This window comes from Nicotiana sylvestris, chromosome 12, assembly GCF_000393655.2.
Source record: "Nicotiana sylvestris chromosome 12, ASM39365v2, whole genome shotgun sequence".
Lineage (NCBI taxonomy): Eukaryota > Viridiplantae > Streptophyta > Magnoliopsida > Solanales > Solanaceae > Nicotiana > Nicotiana sylvestris.
Genome location: NC_091068.1, coordinates 49,972,501 through 49,981,506, shown reverse-complemented (window position 1 = coordinate 49,981,506; position 9,006 = coordinate 49,972,501).

The following is a 9,006-nucleotide window of genomic DNA, read 5'->3' as shown; positions in this document are numbered from 1 at the left end:
GCGTTGTGCCGCGACGTTAAATCAGGCGCTTCTTGGGAGGCAACCCATGTGTTTTTCTTCTTGTTTTTCTTTGATTTACATTGTAGGATAGGATTTATTTTTGGATTGACTGGTTGTGAGATGTTATAGGTTTGTGTTAATGCAGTGTAGGACATGGCGGAAAAATTGTTCAAGTCTCTGAAGTTTTCAATGCGGACCGCACTATATTTTGTGCGGCTGCAGAGAACCTAATGCGGGGGGCACAAACTTAGTGCGGACCGCACTAATGAAGGAGTAAAATACCTGCTCTCTGAAGTTTACCACCGCGGCCGTATTGTATTTAGTGCGGTCCGCGGTGGCCCACTGCGGTCGCAATGCATTTTGTGCAGACCGCAGTGGCTGCCTTGTCTGAATCTTGTGACTTTGAGCAGTGCGGACTGCATTGCCATTTTGTGCGGTCCGCATTGGGGTAGGTAAGCTGGGCCCCGGGACTTTTTCTATAATAGTACCTGAGGCCCAATATTTGAACCTTTCGATCCTTTTGCTCTCAGAACTCATAAAATCATTGTTCATCGTCCCTATTGCTCATAATTAACTGCTAGGAATCGTTAATCTTCAGTTCTTCTCACAACGGGTAGCTTTAACTTCTTTTTAGTTGTTTTAATTTTGTTATTTTCTTTTAATTTTTGTTTTTCTTGTTCTTCTTCTTGCCATACCCTTATTTCTTTCAGTAATATAGACTAGGGTTAGTAAATTCTTGTTTATTGTTAGATTAGGTAGTTAAAAACACTGGGTAAACACTTAGGGACCTTTCTTAGGTGTAAAATTGGACTAAAAATCAAATAATCTTGAACCCTAAGCTAGTGCTGTGACTAGGCACTCAGTGCGGACCGCGGTGGAAATTGTGTGGTCCACAATGGAATTTTGTGCAGACCGCATTGCTATAAGTCCCGGAAACTGATCATTAAGGACCACGACGCATTGCATTTTGTGCGGTCTGCGGTGCCTCAATGCAGATCGCATTGGAATTTTGTGCGGTCCCCGAGCGATTGTTCAAAGAGTGGGTAGTCTGACCCCCACCTCTGTGCGGACTGCATTGGCATTTTGTGCGGCCCGCATTGGCCTCAGTGCGGCCGCACTACATTTTGTGCGGTCCACACTCTGCAACATTTGATACTATTTGCAACATTTTATTTCCTGCAACTGTGAACTTCACTGTCTTTCTGGATACTAACAAGCTTAATGACTGATGTTTGCAGACAACGGTGAAACAAAGAGGCAAGGGTTCTAAACAATCTAGTAGAGGAGAATCCTCCGGGGGAGGGAAACAAAAGATGCTAAGATTGACTCCTCGAGCCCGGCAAAACATTAAAAACATGAGGAAGCTCATTAAAGCTGTTGATAGGGCCATTGACCAGTCTGGGAGTAAATACGAGCCCTTTCGGGATATATCTTTAGACTCAATCCCAGAGTACATCCCCAACTGGCCGGAGAGAAATAGATTAAGAGACATTCATCCACCTTCCCCCACTGCCCAAACATCAGTAAATGTATTTTCTTGGTCGTCTGAGGGCTCAGCTGAAGGTAGTGGGGATGAATACTCTACCTCTCCTACAGCTTCATTATCCGGAAAGGGTGTAGTAGGAAAAGATGAAGCAGTAGGAGAAGGGAGTGAACCTCAAGTGGGAGGAATTGCTAGAATTAGAAAACCAGAGGTATGGCAAGACCGGTTTGTGAGTGAGGTGGCCTACCATAAATTCAGAGAATGGTGGTCTGTGAGGAAATTGATTCCGGAGAGGAGTTTTATTGATAGAGACCTCTTGCCTCACAACCCCAATGTGAGAAGACAATTTAGAGAAAGAGTGGGTTGTGAGTATTTCTTAAACAACTGTGAGGATGCAAACGAGCACCTAGTCAAGGAATTCTACTCCAATGTTGCCCACATCAAGAAGGGCACCAAAGTGACCAAGGTGCGGAATTTGAAAGTGTTGTTTGATGGGAAAACAATAAATGACTACTTGGGCTTCGATGAGGAGGATGAGTCGCTGTATTTGGCAAAGATGGATTTAGCTGACGAGGTCCGTCCTTTGTTGGCACAGTATCTGGCAATCCTAGGTACCACCCCCGATTGGTTGAATGTAGGAGTGAAGATTTTGAGAAGAAGTTTAAATTTCGAGGCCAAGGGGTGGGAAATATTTGCATGCAACAAATTGGACCCCACTACTCATGACAACTCACTCCCTCTTCACCGGGCAGTATTGGTAGCATCAATCATGGCGGGGTACCCGATTAACGTCGGGAAGGTGATGTATCGAGTGATTACACAGGTAGGCAGTGAAGGTGACAGAAACTAACCCTTCCCTAGCTTCTTAACCATGTACTTCACGGACCTAAAGGTAGAAAAGCTATTTGATATCAAAGTGAAAACAAAGGCCCCGTTCTCATGGTACAACATGCAGGGTGATGACAACCCTAAAAGCAAGAAGTACAAGGGAATAACCACTGCTGCAACTGGCCATTCTGAAGAGCTAGTAGTGGTAGTGGCTCCTACTCAGCCTTTGTCCACCTCAGCAAACTTGCCCCCTAATCCATCCACTTCAGCAGTTCTAGACATACCCTCTACCCCGGACCACCCAGTGACTGCCCACCGTCTAAGCCAAGCCCTTCTCAGCATCAACAACTGGATGCAGATAGCTTTCTCTAAGTTGTCTGTCCTTACATCTACAGTGGTAGCTCAGTCGGCATCTCCGCCTTTGTAGGTCCCACAGTCTATTGAGGACGCCCTCAAGGATATCCTGGACAACCAGAAGAAGATCCTAGACACTCAGAAAGTGCTTACAGTTGTGGGTTTTCATGGAAAAGCTCTCAAGGAGCTTGCTGGGGAGGCCAAGAAGATGAGAAAGACTCAGGCTTCTAAGGAGTCCGTGAAGGAGTTGAGGGTTGAGGTTGACAGGTTGAAGGCAGATCATTTGCCTTTGGATTTATTGCTACAGGACCCTGTGCCAGCAGCTCATCCCTAGCCAGAGCAGTCCCAGAGGCCTCCCAAGAGGAAGAGGATGATTCCCCAATCAGATGATGCAGTCATCCAGTTGGCAGACCCACCAGAGACCTCCTCCAGTCAGCCACAGGATGCAACCCACGAGACTGTCCAGGTCCAGGCCCAGGTCCCAACAGGAAAGCAACAGGCTATAAGGAGCCAATCTGAGGTTCCCGAGCATATTGAGGACCCAGGGACCACTTAGGATCCCATGTAGACATACGGGCCATAGGGAGTCTCTATATCCTTTTCCCTTTTATTTTTGGTGCTTATTTGGTTTAGTTGGCATTGAGGACAATGTTAGCTTTCATTTGAGGGGGTAGGCCCTACATTGATTTGTTGGATGATTGTACATATTTGACAGTTTTTATGCTTTCTTTATTTTTCATCTTTGGTATGTATATAATTTTAGCACTTCTTTACATTTTTGTACTTTTTACTTTAGGCCTATATATAAAGTGTATATTACATTGTATATATTCATCCCCTCTATTGTATATTCGATTAAAACCCCTCTTGTAAATATTCATTTTACTTTCCGCATTTTTCTTTTCTATAGCTTCTTATTTATGTTCGTAGCTTCTTGTTTTGAAGGTTTGCAATAACCCTTTGGTTTTCTTAATGCCACGGTTCTTTCCAAATGTGGAGTTTGTGTGAACCGGGTGGCTCTTCCCAATGATGGATGATGTGACAACCTTCTTAAGGGTTTGAGTCCATTTTTCTTTTTGCTTTTAGTAGTTAGTGGTAAGGGTGCCTCAAGCAAAACATCACTTGGGCCTAGCACATTTGCCTTTGATCTCATGGTAATAAATAAATCGTTGTGTTTAGGATGGTACGTGACCTTGAGACTCTTGTATTGACCGATAATCATCAAGTGATTTTTCGGGACCATTGTGTGCTCAAATATTATCTAAGGACGTTGTGGGTCCCCGAATCTATGTCTTTAGCGATCCCATAACTTGTGTGGTGAGAAATTGCATTGCAAGTCCAAGTCCCGAGCCATTGGTCTAGAACTTGCCCCGAATGTTTGTTGAGGCAAAATCCTAAGCAAATTTAGACTTGAGACATGATTATAGGCTCTCCTTGACCCAAATTATAGCTTGAGAACTTCCTTAGCCTACCAATGATAAAATCCCTAGTCAACCCATTTGAGCCTTAGACCTTTTTCCTTCAAGAACCATGATACAAGCCTTTACCTGTTCTAAAAGATACTCTCTCTTGGCACCCGATCTTTCCTTAGCACATGGACAAAGTATAAGTTTGGGGGGAGAGATGAGGATGACAACAAAGTGGTAAAAAGGTACAAAATGAAGAAAAAGAAAGGCAATGAAAAAGAAAGAAAAGCAAAAAGACAAAAAGAATGCTCAATGTAGAATTGAATAAAAAAGGATTCAAGAAAAGCAAAGAATGAAAGGTGTGGAAAGTTGAGAAAGGAGAAAAGATTTGAAATGTATAAGAAAGAGTGACAGTATGTCTCTCTAACCCCTTAGAAATAAGTGAAAAGACTCAAAAAATTAAGTGAATTTGTGCCAAAGTGAAACAAAAGAAGTGCTTAAGGGAAGATGGAACTTACTTAGACCAAACATTGCCTAACCGAAACTAAAAGCCTTCACTATGTCTCCACAAAAGCCCTATATAATCTCTAGTTGAATGAAACTTACATTAGTGGTGACTCACATAAGGGGCAAGCATATGGTACTTAGAGCCGGACTTGTGACTTTTCCTTGAGAGAGATGAGTGATTTTCCATTAACCTCATTCTGAGTGCTACTATTCTAAAAGTGAGGTTTGCTTAGGGAGAGATGAGGATGTGTGAATTTGGGTTCCACAATGACCAAAGTAATAGAAAGAGTTCTTTGATGTATTGAGTCAACTCTTGATGCTCTTGTGTCGCACTTAATCCATGGTATTTAAAAGGGTAAGTGTTGTTAATGATCCATTTGTATTGAGGGCAATTGTTAGTCTCAATTGAGGCTAGATGAGGTCACTTTAGAACAACTGAATTTTCTTGGATTTTCTCTTAAGGGGTGAGTCTTATTTTGTTTGCTTGAGAACAAGCAAAAGCTTAAGTTTGGGGGAGTTGATAACAAGGGATTTTGATACATTTTATACTCCTTCATGCTTAAGTTTTGATTAGAAATGTGTACAAAATAGTCCCAAAGGCTCACAAGTTGTGCTTGATTGCAGGTTTGATCAACAAGGTGATAAGATGTCAAAGATCAGCTCAAAAAAGGAGTGAAACTTGCACAAGTATCAATATAAGACAAAGCTCAGGCAAAATAGGGCCAGTGCGGCCGCACACCATTCTGTGCGGCCCACACAAGTGAGGTTCAGAGAGGCTGCTATTCAGGCAAAAAGGTAATGCGGCCGCACGAGGTTTTGTGTGGTCCGCACTGGGATCTATGCGGCTGCACTCAATTTAGTGCAGTCTGCAGAGCCAAGGTTTAGAGAGTAGCCAGTTCCAAGTTTGAGCCCAATGCGGTCCGCACTCCTTTTTATGCAGACCACACTAGAAGCCATCCCGGCCGCACTCGATTCTGTGTGGTCCGCTTTGCCCGACTTCAGAGAGCCGTTTATTCAAGTTCAGAGCCCTAGTGAGGCCGCATGTGATTTTGTGCGGTCCGCACTAATCCCACAGGGGTATTTTTGTCCAGATTTTTCAGTTTAGTATAAATAGCATCTTTTCCCATTTTTAGGTCATCGGATAGTTTGTACTGAAGGTTGAGCTCGTGACTTCGATATCTTTAGCTATTTTGAGTAATTTTAGCTTCATTTCAACATTGAATCTTCAAGTTTAATTTAGCAATTAATTAATATGAGTTTTTCTTCATCTATTTCTTTGTTTTCTTCTCTAATTATGAGTAGCTAGACCCATAAGCTAGGGTTGTGGCTCAACCCTAGTGTGGGTAATTGATGGGTCTTGTGTTTTAGTGCTTGATTGATCATAGGTGTTTGATATTTGGACTAATTTCATGTTTGATTGCTGAATTAGTGGTTGCAAATACTAGTTTGTGTTTAGTTGATTTTGGCTCTTCTTGAGAAAGAGAGCCTAAGTCTCTGAAATTGGTCCAACAAGGAATTGGGGTGTACTCAATAAATTGATAGCCCCAATTAAAGGGTTAACCTAGAGATAGTAATACCCAACTTGAATCTTGATTGCTTGTGCAAATTTGCATATCCAATTGGTCTTGATAAAGTCAATTCGGGCAAAATCACTCGAACTACCGAGAGGTGTAGAGTGAGTAGAATCGTGCAATGGTTGTATCATACTCCCAAAATGTGACTATCATGCCTTACACTCAAGTATCTGTCAATTGACCACCTAGGCGAAAGTCACTACCCTAGTGCCTTTTATCCATTTAAACAACTCGCAATAGTTTAATATTAGCTTATTTTAGTTTAATTGATCATTGTAGTTTTATACAATTAGAAGTAAATCAAAACCCAAAATGTTTAGAAGTAAAATTAAGAGCAAATACACATTTCCACTTTAGATAGACACCCGACTCCAACTTCTAGCTCCCTGTGGAAATCGATCCCGACCTTAATCAGGTAAAAGCTATTTTAGCCTCTCTCGCTACTCAATAGTAGTGCAGGGTTGGCTTCGATCAGACGGCCTAGCCGGTCGGGTCGTGATCGGACGCCATGCTGCACACATGGTGGTATTGTGCTGATATTGAAACCAGAGAGTGAGAATGAAATTGTGACTGATGTACATGTCTCAAATGAGGCAACCTACCCGATCGGGTCGTGATCGGACTCCGCGCAAGAAAGCGATGGTATTGTGAATGATGATGCAACAGTATGAAATGTCCCAACTTAAAGCTATGAAAGTTATGTGAAAGATCCCTCTTATTTGATGATGGGGTGATTGTCTAAAGCTTCTGTTAGTCCTTATGATTTCTCTATTCATGTATGGTTGTTCTTTCTAATGAGATGGTGTTTAGTTATACATACTAGTACTATTCCATGGTACTAACGTTCCTTTTGACATGGGCACTACATCTTTTGAATGGATGTAGGTGGTTCCATAGCAGACAGTGCCGATCGCATGTAGCGGAGCATCCCCCTCTCAAAAATCTTGGTGAGCCCCTTTTCTTCCAGGGGTTATGTTGTACATCTTTTGTTATAAATTACCACTTTTGAGGTATAGCCGGGGCCTTGTTGCCGGCAGTATCATAACTGTCTTTTGTATCCTTAGATGTTCCGTAGACGTTTGTGTGGGTTATGTACGGGCATTGGATGGGTCACTAAACTATGTTGTAATTCTAAACTCTTGTTTCCTCTGAATTGTGACTGTATGAAATTTTGGAAACTTGACTATGGTTTAAGGATTGTAATGTAAAATGAACTAGCAATGTTACATGTACGATCTTCCTTACTGTCTAATTAAATGGAAGCATGGTTTCTTGATTATAGGGAGTTGGGTAGAAGGTGTCCAAAAAGGCTTGCTCTGTTGGGTTCACTCGATTGAGCGCCGGTCGCGCCTCCCGAGGTTGGGCGTGACAATTTGTAGATATTTTTGCATTAGTGATAAAATAATGTCAATTTCAATAGATAATGCTACTAGTAACATTAATGTTGTAGCCTTGCTTACCACTACACTAAATCCTACATTTAGTAATATTTTTCATGTTAGATGTATTTGTCATATTTACCATTTAATTGTGGGTGGTGGTATGAAAATTTTAAATGTTGAGCACCTTACAAATGCGAATTGGGCTAATACTAAAATACTTGTAGATTTTTTAGAAAAATTTCATATTGCTACAAATGAATTTTCTGGGCAATATTATCCTACTATTTCTAATTGTTTAGTTTATATTGCAGAACTTGCAAATTTGTTTGCTTATTTTTCAGAGGGTGGGGAAATTTATGAACAAGCTATTGATTCTATGAGAAAGAAGTTTAAATTTTTTTCCCTATTCCCTCTATTTATGGTGTTGCTGCCTTGTTAAATCCTACTATGAAATTAGGAGGTCCTCAATTTTGGTATCAAACTGTTTATAATGGTTTAGCACTTGAAGATGAGGAGTTGTCTACACTTTCGGAAGCACAAGCCTCAATTAAAATAAATGCTCAAATTATTTATAGTGCTTATCAAATTGCAATAGATCATGCTAGACCAAATTTTCCAACTTCTTCTTCTTCTAGTTCTCAATCATCTAAAAGAACTTCGGGAGGGTTCAGGTGTTTTCAAGGTTCTAGTACTAGTGATTGTTCACAACTAAATGAGTTTGAAGTTTATTTATCACATGGAATTGAGGAAGTGAATCCCTACAGATCCTTTAATATTTTGGAATGGTGGAAGAACAAAGAAAAACACTTTCCGATTCTTTCAAGGATGACCTGAGACATTTTAACCATTCAAGCTTCAACAGTGGCATCAGAGAGCGCTTTCAATCAAGCAAGACTTCAACTCGGTGATTATAGAGCGTTTATGAGGGAGAACTTGGAAAAATCAATACTTTTCAGAGATTGGATCCGTTCGGAACGAAGAAATTTTGGACCTGCTGAATCACAACCAGAGGTAGATGAAGCTTATGAAGAAATGCTAGCTGAACTTGCAGAGGATTCAGCTTTGCCCAGAAGCGGTGATGAACAAGCTTCTTTTTCGCCACCACCAACGAAAATTCCTCCGAACTTTGAAGGATTTATGAAATTTGTAAGAGATACCATGTAAAATTAATATGTAACTTGTATTTTGGCACATCTTGATTAGTTTCTTTTTTTCCCTCAATGATGGTATTAGCACCTTGTTATGCTCATTCCATGGGGAGGAAGACTAAGAAAGATATTGCCATGTTTTGTTAATGCTATAATAAAATTATAACACATTGCTTTGAATATCTCTTTGCAATATTTTTGTGTTTAAATTTGAATTCACAATTCTATAATATGATTTTTACAAGAAATTGCCTTAGATAACAATTTTAATTTTTTTTGAAATTAACCGTTGGGCCCACTTAGGCCCACATAGGGTCGGGACCG